We start from the raw sequence: 14,354 nt of genomic DNA, 5'->3' as shown, positions 1-14,354 counted from the left end.
CTGTCTCATCAGCAGAGCTTGACAACAATAATTCCGAGTCTTGTGGTTCAGAAAAATGTGGTCCCCAGACAAGCAACATCAACATTACCTGGACGGGACCTGATAGATATACAGATTCATGGGCCCCACCCCAGACCTACTGAATTACAGGTAAAGTCCAGGAATCTGGATTTTAATAAGTCCACCATGTGATTCTAAGATGCTTGCTCAAGTTTGAGAACCACTGTTGCAGTCTTGGCTGTAAAGGACCAAATCCTACATCTGTTAAGCTTTGTGGGCCATAAATTCCTGTCACAACTATTCACCTCTGCCATTGTACTGTGAAAACAGCCATGAACATGTGTAAGATGGAGGAGCTTGACTTTTTTTTTTTTTTTTAGTAATTTAGGGAGATGCTTTTTTTAAAATAAATTTTTATTTATTTTTGGCTGCATTGGGTATTCGTTGCTGCGTGTGGGCTTTCTCTAACTGCGGTGAGAGGGGGCAACTCTTCGTTGCGGTGCGCAGGCTTCTCATTGCAGTGGCTTCTCTTGTTGCGGAGCACGGACTCTAGGTGCACGGCCTTCAGTAGTTGCGGCACGTGGGCTCAGCAGTTGTGGCTTGCGAGCTGTAGAGCGCAGGCTCAGTAGTTGTGGCGCACGGGCTTAGTTGCTCCGCGGCATGTGGGATCTTCCTGGACCAGGGCTTGAACCTGTGTCCCCTCCATTGGCAGGTGGATTCTTAATTCACTGCGCCACCAGGGAAGTCTGCTTGACTGTGTTTTAATGAAACTTTATTTACAGAAAATAATCAGGAGGCCAGATCTGGTCCCAGGGAGGTAGGGAGACAAGGTTAGTCCTCCAACCTACTAGATCCTGATACACCCCTGAGAGTTTTATAGGATGCTTTATCAGTCAGAATTTTGATTTCATCCATGTTTCTGATCCTGGGTTCTTTTGAAGTCCTTATTGTTTGTGGATTTTTTTTTTTTGAAATTTACCCACAGTAAAAAAGAAAAAGTACAACTATACAGTAAAGTACAAAGCATTGGGTCTTTTCTAGAGGTCTGGGAAGTATGTAGTAGCCCCATTTCACAGTGAGGGACTGAGGTGCAGATGGGACACATTCAGGCCCTGCCATGCTGTGCAGTTTCTTGAGCACAGAGACCCCATTTCCATCACACACAATAGGAACAGTGCCTTTGGGATCTGTGAACAGGGACCTAGACATAGGATTACATTTAACGACACTGCTCATCCCCGTCAAGCCTCCTCTAGAAACCCAGTTTCGCGGTCCGTCATGTACATAGCTACGCTATGCTACTTCCTCTTATTCGGGGCCACACAAACAAGAAACAATACAAATAGACAAAGTAGTTAATTATTGGTTCATGTATGTCTCTAGACTTTATCAATAAAAGATCCATCCGGAGATCGGACTCTGTTTACCAAGCAGCTCGTACACTTTCTTCACCATGAGCAAAAGAGAAATATTTTTCAGCAGGATAGGGATAGGTTTGGTCCAACCAGGGTGGCATCTAGTTCTCATCTTGAACAGTTTTGGTGAATATGATTCCTCCAAAATTAGGTGGGGGAGTGGAGAATACAGGAAAGGCTCCAGGCCAGAAACACAATTATCAAGAAAATTATAAACTGATGTGCCTGGGCTACTATACGAAAAGCACAGGCAGATAACCTACCGATGGTGGGAAAAGTGTGAAAAGACTTGTAATGTTTTCTCATTGATTTTTTTATTAGAATGAGCCAGGATATCTGACAGTCACAGACAGCCTCCAGATTTCATTGGCTTCATGCAACAAAGGATTTGGGGTGATACAGGTGGCTCTTTAAGGCAGCTTGCCTCACGGTGCAGCTCAGGGTCCAGGTCGTTTTGATCTTGCAGCTCTGCCCCTAAAACAGAGCCTCCTGCAGGATCACGTGCCTTCGGGAAGACAGAGAGAGCTGTGAGGGTTTTCCACTGCCTCTACTCACAGGTCACCCAGGACTAAGCTCAGGGTGCTGCCCAACTACAGGGGGCCTGTCGTCCATATGCCTGGAAGCGGAGGAAAACCCGACTGATACTAGTGTGATACCGGGACTCAGGATGTCTGCCGCATTACATGGTGTATCTCTCTATAGCACCAAAGGGAGGTTAGCTAATACAAGAGCCATGTGCAGCTTAGAGGACTGAACGAGGAGTGTATTTTAATAGCCCTGACATATCGTGTACACTAATAAGCGATGGCATTCTTAAACACCTATTAAACACAGATCCCTGGTGTCACAATTCCCAGCACAGGCTGATTCAGGTTTTATTGTCGGGCTCAGGTCCACTGATGTATACAGACAGAAAGGGTGCCCTGAAAGAGAGCAGACAGAGAATGAACACCATTAGAAACAAACACAGAAATGGAAACAAAGGCCAGACAGGTTGTGAAGTGCCTGCTGGGTCTGTCTTATCTCTTTCCATGTTCTTTGCTCTGTCCTTTCAGATAGGACACACCTACCCTCTAGATCCTCTTGCTTTATCCCACTTCAATAAATCAGGCTGAAAGATGATATTGGGTAAAATCCTGAAAGCTAAGGGCCCAGGACTCCTCTTCCTGTGCCCACCCACCCCTCATCTGTTCAGCACATGGTTCTCCCGCTAATAAATATCATTGTCTGAGAACCTATTTTGTGCCCAGTGATAGGAGCTTTATATGTATTATCTTAATAGCACAACAGTCCTATGAGGAAGATTCTGTTGTACCCATTTTGCAGATCAGAAACTGAGAATGAGCTGAGTTAAGTAATTCCTATACAAGGTTGCACATTTAACAAATGGCAAAACTGAGAACTACGCTCAAGTCTGATGACTCCAAGGCCAGGCTACATTACACCTGTTGTGCTATGTTGTCTTCATAACCGTTGCCTTTGTTTTCATTTATCAAACATTCAGAGAGTACCTACGGTGTGTCCTGCACTTTGACAAGGATCAACAAGGCAGAGAGACATGCCCTCCAGCCGTTGACAGTCTAAATCGATGCCACAAGTGTGGTGGTAAAGACGTGCTCAGGAAGCCCAGAAGCAAAAGCTGTAATCTGTCTAGAGAGGATGGAGAAGATTCCAGAGAAGAGGTAAGATTGACTGTTCTAAGGAGGAAAACTTGGGAGGGGGGTTGGGGAGCAGTAAGAGGGATATTTTCCACTAGGCACTCTCTTGTGCAATTTTTTTTTTAATATAATCAGCACATCATTTCTTTCTTTCTTTTTTTTTTTTTTAAGCCTGCATTTTATTTATTTATTTATTTTTGCCGTGTTGGGTCTTCGTTTCTGTGCGAGGGCTTGCTCTAGTTGCGGCAAGCGGGGGCCACTCTTCATCGCGGTGCGCGGGCCTCTCACTGTCGCGGCCTCTCTAGTTGCGGAGCACAGGCTCCAGACGCGCAGGCTCAGTAGTTGTGGTGCACGGGCCCAGTTGCTCCGCGACATGTGGGATCTTCCCAGACCAGGGCTCGAACCCACGTCCCCTGCATTGGCAGGCAGATTCTCAACCACTGTGCCACCAGGGAAGCCCTGTCTTGTGCATTTTGACATCAGGATCCCAATGGGAAAACACAAGGCCTGTGGAAGTGGAGATTGATGGGTTCCTAGCGGACATTGATCACATGCGCTCCTGGCCTGTCCATGGTCACCACCATACCACATCACACTCTGAGCAGCCCTTGGTTTCAGGCCAGCAAGACCAGCTGTTTAGAGTTTGTTCAGGATAAAATCTTCACACAAGTGCCCATGAAGAGGATGTGGCCAACACCACTGAGAATTGACTAGAACAGGCCCTGGGCCATGAGCCAGGAGCTCCCAGGTGAAATCGATCCATAGTAGTCTCCCCTCAAGTAGAGAAGGGCTGGCTCTAAAGACAGAGGAATAATGTGCTATGGTCTCAAGGTGTGGTACCCAGACAAACAGCAGCAGCGTCACCTGGAAAGCTGTTAGAAATGCAAATTCTCAGGATCCCCTCCAGACCTAGTGAATCAGAAACTCTATGTCAGTTTTTAATCTGTGGAGAAATTCCAGTCTATAAATTCTATTTCTTTCCCTAAAAGACTCTTGGGAACTTGAAGGGCCTACTGGGGTTGGTCATTAAACCCTTGTATGTGCCTATCCTCCCTGCCCCACTTTTTCCAGGACCAGCCTAAGGCGCCTCTTGAGAACCACAGATTCTCAATGCCGTCAGGGAAGCCAGCACATGGCATAGAACAATGTGAGAGAGAGCAAAAGCAGGAATGTTGGAAGTATTGACATGTAGAGTAAAGGGTGGTTTGTTTGGGGGAGAGGCTGGAAGGAGGTGAGTGAGCCCTGGATCTTGAAAGGGTGGAAGAAGGGGTACCGTGGAGCAGAAACTAGAAGAACACTTATGAATAGTGCCACAAGAGCACGACCATGCCCTGGGCATTGTCATAGGTGCCAAGAGGAGGGACAGGAGACAGAGCAAACAGGAAGCCCTCACCAGGGAGCAATTAGACCATAGCACCTTAATTTTGCATACTATTGTTGGAGCATCTACTCTGTGCCAGACACTCTGGCACAGGGTAGACCTGTGGACCCTGCAGCCATACTGCCCGGGTTTGAATCCCCACTTGGGGTGACGCTCAGCCAGCGGGACCTGTATAGCCACACCAGCTTTGTTTACAGGTAGCATCTGTTCTGAGTTGTCACAGCCTTGCCTCTGATTGGCCAGTGTCTGGACCATCCTAGTTGTTACGTCTTTTGAATATCACCCATGTTGTCACTTTCTGCAGAGTTGAATTTAAGTTATTAAGCATCTCCACACCTCGATTTCCTCATCTGTACCACAGGAATAGTAACATTACTTACCTCAAGTGTTAGGAGGAGTAAATGAGTCAACAGAAGGACTGTGCTTAGAATGATGACTGGTGCATAAATTCTCAAGAAATATTAGCTGTGATAATTCTTCTCTCCCAAAGTATGAACAGTGCCTGAGCAAAGGCCAGCCTCTCAGAGTTAAAATGTCCCGAGTGGCCTGAGTTGCTAAACGCAGAAGCTTGTTTCTTATAGGATATAAGTCCAGGGCTCGACACCCACCCAGCTCAGAGCAGGAAGAGGCAACTTGCTCGGTGGAGAGGGCTAGTGTGGCGGGGACATGACACCATCGCCTGTCTGCAGCTAGAGCAGGACCATTGCACACATAGACGAACTTGCTCCCCTCCGGAACATGCAGATCTTCTGGCCCAAATGTTGGAATAGACCCTTGGAGTCCATTCAAATGTGGAGAAATATTGAGATCCAATCAAAACCGCTCCAGCCTGTTGGCTCTTATTTTTGATAGGCAGGATAAGCAAACTCTGCCTAAATAAGAACTGGTAATAAATATTCTCTTTTCCTGCTTTTCTAATTCTTCCAAGTCAAATGCTCCAAGTCTAAATGTCTCACGGGGCATCTCTGAAGGTTTTCTGAAGTGTTTATTTGGCGAATAACAAAAATTCTTTATGTTATACAGACCTTTCACGTATATGTGATGTTCACAATCCAGCTGAGAGAAAAGCAGGACAACCGGCCTTAACTTCAGCCTAGATGGTTGGAGACTGAGGCCCAGTGAGTGTAGGTGGCTTGTCTGGAGGCTTATGGACATTTATGGTGGGGCAAAGGGCAGGAAACCATCACTCTAGAAATCTACAGCCTTTCCTATTCATTGGCTAATTGGAGCCCTCTTTTGGAACACTACTCCCCAAACTCTCACCCACCTCAGCTTATTTTGAAGATGCCCACATGCACAGACACACACATACATCAATAACAACCATTTGGCTTCAGGTGAGAAAGGAAGTGGCTCATCCTGGCAAAGACTGGAGACCCCTGGCCATTCACCTTCCACCACCACTTCCCTTCAGCACAAACCACTGAAAGCTGGTTCTATACATGTGCTCATGCTTTCTGGACACAAAAGAGAGAGTTAGGTACATATCTCCTGCATCCTAAAATAGGCATTTGAGGATGGGGCAGAATGAAATGTTGTTTTATTCCTAAGTATTTTATTGTTTTGATGCGATTTTAAAAGGGATTGTTTACATTCCCTTTCTGATATTTCATTGTTAGTGTGAAGAAGTGCAACTGATTTCTGCATGTTAATCTTGTATTCTGCTACCTTGCTGAATTTGTTTATCGGTTCTAGTAGTTTTTGTGTGGATTCTTTAGGGGAAATATTGTTTTAAATATTTAAAAGAACTACATATATCTCTATAGAGAGACAGTCAACTTCATACACAAAAAGCATGATATGCAAGTATTAAAATGTGAGAGAAATTGAAGTGGTAACTTGCGCCTTTTCCAGCAGACCTGGCAGGAAGTCATCACTTGCAACCATGGAGAAAAAGAACTATACAAAATAGCCTATATCATGTCATAGGTACAAACATGCAATATATTCAATATATATTTGCAGTTTCCAACTACCAAAATAATCTTCATATCCTTACAGAAGTATAATAAATAAACAAATAAAAGAAACCTTCCTTTCCATCATGAGAAACCGTGAAATCAGCTGAAATGCACCCAAGTAGTTTAATCCTATAACATTCTTCTAAATTTGGGCCCAAGAGGCACTGCCACAATTTTGTTAGTCAATTAGACAACGATTTCATGAGAGGTGCCTCATATGCATATCTATATATTGGTTCTTCTGTACTGGAGGCAAGGAGGGAAGGACCCAAACAAGGAGACAGCACGGTGCCTCTCCAGGAGCCATCTAATCAGGCATCCTATGACGATCCTTGTTCCTATGACGATGACACAGGAACAAGGAATATGAAGGACAATCCATTCTTCCTTCCAAATACATCCAACTCCTTTTTGGTCTTCTGACACTAATGAGAACCCTAATGCAGACCCTCCATCAGCCTTTCCTCCTATCCTGGCCAGCTGCCAGCCTTTCCTCTTGGGTTCCCTTGAATGGACCTTGGTCAGGTTAATTTTTCTAAACCAGGCACAAGCAAACCAGTGGTGGCAGCCTAGCTTCTCAGCCACAAGGAGTCACTGCACACTCTGGCCCCTCACCAGCCATTGCTCCCGAGCCGAATCTGCCACTGCAGCCGGAACAGCTTTGATGTGGCCACTCTCTCCACTTTAATCCACCTAAGAATCCCTTCCCCTCCTCCGCACCTTTTCCAAGTGCTTGGAAATCTAACTCAAATCCCATCACTTCCACAAAGTCTTCCTCGACTCCTCTAGTCTGTAGGGTTCTCCGTTTCCAAATTCTAACAGCAATAGAATTTGCTGTGGCTCTCTGTGCCACCAGGTGGAGAAAAAAAAATGATGCAAAAAGTGAAGCCACTGGACAGAGAGAAGCTGAGACAGGAGGGGTGTTTTATGCACAAGGCTAAGAATCTTTCCATCCTTTCTGAACTTAGGCAAGGGATAAATAATTTTTTATACCCTTCCAACCAGAATGGCCAAAATAAAAACCGTTTTAAAAAAAGACATACTAACGTTGGCAACAGTATTAAGCAAATGGAACATCATTTACTACTAATAGGAGGGTAAATTGGTCAATCACTTTGGGGAAATACTAGTAACCACTACAGTTTAGCATAAGCTTAATCCATGAGCCAGCAATTCCAACAAAATAAGTGCACATATGCACCAGGAGAGATGCACTGAAATGTGCACAGCTGCACTAATTGTAATAGCCAAATACTAGAAACAACCCAATTGTTCATCAACCGTAGAAGGAATAAATAACGTCAATGAATAAATACAATGACTTAAAATATAGCAAAGTGAATGAATGAACTCAGCCATGTACAACAACACAGATAAATCTCACAAAGACAGTTGAAGGAAAGACGCCAATCACAAAAGAAACAAGGTAATGGTTAGAAAGGAACACAAAGAGTTTTCTGAGATTCCGGTAACGTTCTGTTAAATGATGTGGTTACATAGATGTGTTTATTTTGTGGAAATCAATCAAGCTGTACACTGCTGATAAGTGCAATTTCTCTTATACATGTTATACATAAATTACATTTAAAGTGTGTGTGTATGTGTGTGTGTGTGTGTGTATGTGTGTGTGTCTCTCTGTGTGTGTGTCTCTCTGTGTATATGTGTGTGTGTGTGTGTGTCTCTCTGTGTATATGTGTCTGTGTGTGTGTGTGTGTGTGTGTGTGTGTGTGTGTGTGTGTAAAAGGGAGACAGACAGAGGTGCTCCTGACTGCAGAGCAGGAAGGGAAGGAAATAGCCCAGAGACCATATATAATACCTGTAAGCACTGAGGGCTAGCTTCACGGTGTGGGAGCTTTGCAGTTGCACCAGGCCTTGTATAGACAGGGTCCCAAACTTGGATCAATGCTATGCTGTCACTGTCTTACAATTCTTAATAACTTTGGAAACAAGGACCTGCATTTTCCCTTCAGCCTAGGCTCTGCAGATTATATAGCCAATGCTGAGTACAGGTTTATTGTCAGCTCCCAGTATGCAGAATCCATAATTCCTCTAGCAGATATGAGAGAAATTCACTGAATTGAATAGACTCAACCTCGGAAGCACTTTTGGATGCCTGTTCAAGGAAACTGGAACTGAAGCCGCCTTCCTTACTATAAAGTCCTAGAGAAGCCAGTTGATTTCAAAGCCCACAGTAGGTCTAAAGGGGATGGGGAAAGGAGAGGTAGAGGAAGCTGCTACCCTCTGAGTCCTGAGTTAGTTCCTAAATGAATCAGGAAAACCACTTGGTTCAGAGGAGGGTATTATTTCCTCATGCAGCTGGTACCTCATCCCATCAAGGACCAGACTGATAAGTTTGAGAACCACTGGGCCTGCTTGTCTCAGCCCCCCTTCTCTCCTCCAGCGAATGAGCTGTCCTTGGGGAGCGGGTAGTTTCTGGAACTGCTCCAGAGCACGGTCTTTCCAGCATGTGTGTGTGGCAGGGTACGAGCATACCTAGTTCTGGAGGCATTAACAGACCAAAGCTGTGCCCTCCATCCTGGCTTCTATCTGCCTCTCCTTTGTCTTCGTTCTCAAATCATTCAGAACCTGGGCAGGGAAAGGGGAGCCGACCAGGTTTCGAACCTTCTAGAAAATAACTGTGCATTGCCTTCTCTTTAAAACATGGCGGTAGAACTCTTGTGCAAGAGCCACCTACAAAGCGTTCCATGGCCGCATCCACGCTATAAAGGCCAGCCCCCAAGCTGCCCTTCGTGTGGTTGGCTTTTAGGCAGGAGGCCCTGCATCTCAGATAAAACAGCCCCTTGTCACCGGACAGCCAGACCACCAAAATTACTGACTCTGCTTCAGTCCTGGGTATCCAAATAGGTGGGCTTCTCACCCTGAAATCATTTTCTGCTGAATTAAATCCAATTCCATACCCTGGGTTCTACAGCTGATACCACAGCCTGCCCATCGCCTCTATTTTCTGCCTGAATTTTGCTCACAGTTCATCTGCTGAAAACCCAGGAGATTTTCAGGGGTTATTTCACATGAAAGGAAGAGCTCTCTGATTTTTAACTGAGATTAGATAAAATTCCCAGGGTACCCCTCAGTCAAACAACCGCTCCTGCTGACTCCAGGTAACCAGTCTGGTGGTGGCACTCAATTTCAGTTAGCCCCACGGACACCTTTTCTTCTCATGTGACTGTAGCAATAATAACTTTTTTTCTTTATCTGCTATCAGCCTACAGAGTTCCAAATTTTTGCGACTCATCTTTGGAGAAACCGTCTCTTGGTGGCTCATTCTATCCATAGGATCTTTCACTTGAATAATTTCACAGCACCTGCATTTATTCATTCATTTATTCATTCGTTATCTGCTTATTCTGCAACACAGAACTCAGTGGACATTTATTCCCCTTACCCTACTATCCCTTCACATTCTTTTCTTTATGTTCATCAATGCCTGGCTCATGGTACCCTTCCAAAGATGTCTTCCTTGATTAAGTCCATCCTCCTCTGACCAGAGTCCTCTGATCTTATCTCTTTCTTCTGTGTCCACTCAGTATTAACTGCTAAGTCTGACCCAAACTTCCCAATACTAACTCTCATAGCTCCCCATACATATTTCTTAAACCCAAGTAAAGTCTGATGATTTTCAAATGAGGAGGAAGATGATTGGCAGCGAATCAGAGTCTAAAGGGAGGGTCCTTAAATGTCCTTTGTATTTTATAAAAAGCATGTCCAATATTACACTGTATTTCAAATAATAAATATTTGTATCAATTTTTAATATAAACTACATGAAGTATATCTCAATAAAATATCCCTGATCTGGGGGAATACAATGAAAATATAGTGATTCTCAATGGGGACTTGTCCCTGTAGGGAATGATCAGACCCTGAGCCAGGAGAAGGCAAGGTTTTTCTGTCAATCTTCCCTAGAAGTACCAGATTCATCTCTATCCCTAGAACAAGGGACGTGTTTCATAAGCCTTTGTTCAAACTCTTTTCCCTACCTGGAGTGCCCTTCCCTCCTCTCTATGAAATCCCTTCTATACTTGATGAGCTATTACAAATATCACTTCATACTCTAAGCCTTTCTTGGTTCTACCAAGTGGTCTTTCCTTCTTCTGAATGCCCTGTAAGAGGCCTTATCTATGACACTAATTGCACTGTGGCAAATACAATATTAACACATTTTTATCCACCCATCCTCCTGACAGTAAGCTCCCTGAGGGTAGGAATCATGCACAGTATGATTTTTTTTTTTCCAGGAGATGGTGAGTTTTATTTTGTCTTGTCTGGATAGAGATTTGATTTGCTCTCGAATGTTCCAGGGTGGTGAGAGACTAGGAGAAAGCACAGAATGCAGAGGTCTATTCGGTGTAATCTTCTCCCTCATTTTCATCTTCACCATCAATGGCAAGAGCAGCATACTTGCTTGCAGAACTGAATTTAGAGGCTGGATTTTCTTCAGCTTTCTTTGGCTCAGGTGCAGACCTGGAGTCCTGATGCTTTTTGCCATTTTTCCTGTCTGACTCCTTGCAGTGGTCTTTGCTCCCTCCATCTCCCGGACCACGGCTGGAATTTCCACTTTGGCCTTCTGGGGCACTCAACCCATCTACTTTATTTTCATCTGCTTTCCTTACTGGTCCTTCCTCAGATGGTTGAGCTGGAACTACTTTCCCTCCACCACTTGTAGGGGACTGCTGCTCTGTGTCTGAACTCTGAGATCGAGCAGGAGGGTTAGAACTTCGTTTCACACAAGCATTCTCCTTTGGTGGAGGGGCTGGCATTACCTTTAGAGGCAGTTCAGGTTTGGGAGGCTTAGAGGCTGGAGACTGACAGTCTTCTTCTTTACTGGGTGTTTCATATTCTAGCGACTTCTCACTCTCTCTCCTTCGTGCATCCTGGTCTGACTTAGTTCTTCCAGATGTGGCTGAGGTCCCAGTCTGTGATGACTCACTTCCTGCCCTCGACCCTTCCCGTTCCTGAGTTTCTTCACTTCGCCAGCTTGGGTGTCTCTCCCGAGGCCGTCGTTCTAGCTTTGGCTCATCCAGCTGACGCTGCAGTTTCTCCTGTTCCTTCTGTAGCTGCTCTTCTATTTCTCGTTCTCTAGCAGCTGTGTCAACAGGCTTTGCTCCTCCAAAGATAGAGGCTGCCCGACGGCACTGGGAGGTGCTAGCAGAGGAATCATCTTCCTTAGGAGCACTCCGAGGCTTTGGGTTCAGTTTGGGTCCTTGCGGGGGACCTCTATCATCACACCTATAACCATCCCAAGAGTAATCATCTCTGGAGCTCCATGACCGGTCATCTTGTCATCATATCTGTCTTCATAGGGTCCCTGCCTCCTCTGTAGTCGTCATCCCTATGGTACCCACTACCAAATGCTCTTCTGCCACTGCCTATCCTGGAATCGTAGCCTCTATCATAGTCTCTGCTGCCTTGGTCATCAGAGCGATCTCGGCCCCTGTATCCATCCATGTCCCCGCGTGGGCCATCACGGTAACTGTCCCGATACTCATCACGATATCGGTCTGAATCATAACGATCTCGATACTTGTCTCCAAAGCTATCATCAGCTCTTCTAGGTGGGTAGTCATCAAAGCTGTCTGTAGCAGGACGGGCCCTCCAATCTGTATCTGTTTTGTCAGAATCCCGATTTCTATCTCTGCCAAAAGAACGATCATCCTGTCTTTATCCTGTGCTTGATCAGCAACGTCCACTCGAATTCTCCTGTTACCTAGAGACTCTTCATTGGGGCTCGGGGCATTGAGCAAGGAATCCAGGTCCTCAAACTCAGCGTAACCAAAACCTTTCAACCTCTCAGGATTGCTGGGTTCACGTTATAAACACACTGCACTGATATTTAAACCTCTGAAGGAATTCTAAAGAATTCCTTCATGGAGTCTTCTATCACATCACAGGGCAGGTTCCCTAGGAAAGCAGTGTAGGTGGCGATTTGGGAAGACGGCTCCAGTGGATATTGGATTCCTGAACAGCCCGTGGAGCAGTGGGCAGGATGGAACGGTCAATTGGAGGTCATCATCATTACTATGCCAAGTGGTTGAAACATCTCCTTCTAGGTCATCTGTTTCATCAGCCCAGCTGACTGGTTTGGGGACATAGGTGTTTCCTCCAGCAGTCCCTCCATCTTCAGGACGTCTGTTAGGGAGATAGTCTTCCCCTTCTTAGTCTTCATTTTTGCTGAGGCCGCCATGTTGGGAGAGGGAGAGAGAACGCAAAGGCCACAGTATGATTTTTATTCCAGAACCCTAAGATACATCAAATATCACTTCATTCGTTCTCTAAACCAAATTAAATTAGTTCTAAGCTCTATTACCTAGCCGGAGAAACATTAAATTTCAGCCTTTGGTGAGCTTCCTTCTCCCATCTGCCCTCCTACCATCACCACGAGACTATACAATATTGAGTATACAAGGGAGCATATTACATGAGCAGGGTGCCCTCCTTTGAGTAGGGTGGTGTCAGCTTTGGTGCTCACTGCCAAAGCCCACGTGGTCAAGTTGAAGCAGGTGGCTCCACCACCTCTTGCCTATTTCCAAAGTCCAGTCTAAGGCCCATTCTCAGCAAGATCTTCCCAACCTTTCTATCAGGACAGATCTCTGTCTCTTCTGAACCCCATCTCTTGACCCCCCATTTGATGTTGACTGCATTCTAGTATATGCCTTGGCATCTGTTTTGTACACACTTACTCCCTCCAATTTGCCCCGTCCCTAGTCTTCCCCTAGTCTTCCGAGGAAGAAATCATCGTAGTCACATTCGCCTCTTGTACTAGTAGCTAATGTAGTGCCTCAAATACTAAGGTATTGAGTGAACGGTTAATCTTCTGCTCTTTCATCTTCAGTCCCAGGAGACACTTCCTGAGACATAGGACCCATCCTGTAGAACTCAGCCCAGACATTCCTTCCTCAGTAAATTTCTTTACCTTTCACCACAGTTATTTGTGTCATTATGTAATCCTGTTTGTACCACTAGATTGTATATTCCATGAGGGCAAGAACAACATCTATTTTTTTTTAAAATTAATTTATTTATTTAGTTTTTGGCTGTGTTGGGTCTTCGCTTCTGTGCGAGGGCTCCCTCCAGTTGTGGCAAGCGGGGGCCACTCCTCACCGCGGTGCGCGGGTCTCTCACTGTCGCGGCCTCTCTTGTTGCGGAGCACAGGCTCCAGACGCGCAGGCTCAGTAGTTGTGGCTCACGGGCCCAGTCGCTCCGCGGCATGTGGGATCCTCCCAGACCAGGGCTCGAACCCGTGTCCCCTGCACTGGCAGGCAGACTCTCAACCGCTGCGCCACCAGGGAAGCCCTATTTTTAAAAATTTTTTAAATTGAAGTATACTTGATTTACAATATCATGTAAGTTTCAGGTGTACAGCACAGCAATTCAGTTTTATATATATGTATATCTATATCTTTATCTATCTATGTATCTATGTATCTATGTATCTATCTATATATTCTTTTTCAGATTATTTCCCCTTATAAGTTAATACATAATATTAAGTATACTTCCTTATGCTATACAGTAGGTCCTTGTTGGTTATCTATTTATACATAGTAGTGTGTATATGTTAATCCTAGCCTCCTAATTTATCCCTCCCACCACCCCCTTTCCCCTTTGGTAACCATAAGTTTCTTTTCTGTGTCTGTGAGTCTCTCTGTTTTTGAAATAAGTTCATTTGTGTCTTTTTTTTCTTAGATTCCACATATAAGCGATATCATATGATATTTGTCTTTCTCTTTCTGACTTAAACTTCACTTAGTATAATAATCTCTAGGTCCACCCATATTGCTGCAAATGGCATTATTTCACTCTTTTTTATGACTGAGTAATATTCCATTGTGTGTGTGTGTGTGTGTGTGTGTGTGTGTGGTGTGTGTATACATGCCACATCTTCTTTATCCATTCATCTCTTGATGGACACTTAGGTTGC

At 44.9% G+C, this 14,354-nt stretch overlaps 1 pseudogene; it reads right to left on the bottom strand.

Moving 5' to 3' along the window:
* Positions 1-10,656: 10,656 nt before the first annotated feature.
* On the bottom strand, positions 10,657-12,617 carry LOC132368437 (eukaryotic translation initiation factor 4B-like; annotated as a pseudogene).
* Between the last annotated feature and the right edge of the window lie 1,737 nt (positions 12,618-14,354).

This window comes from Balaenoptera ricei, chromosome 7 (genome assembly GCF_028023285.1).
Source record: "Balaenoptera ricei isolate mBalRic1 chromosome 7, mBalRic1.hap2, whole genome shotgun sequence".
Classification (NCBI taxonomy): Eukaryota; Metazoa; Chordata; class Mammalia; order Artiodactyla; family Balaenopteridae; genus Balaenoptera; species Balaenoptera ricei.
Note: the sequence above shows the minus strand (reverse complement) of the source record. Positions and strands in the feature narration are given on the sequence as shown.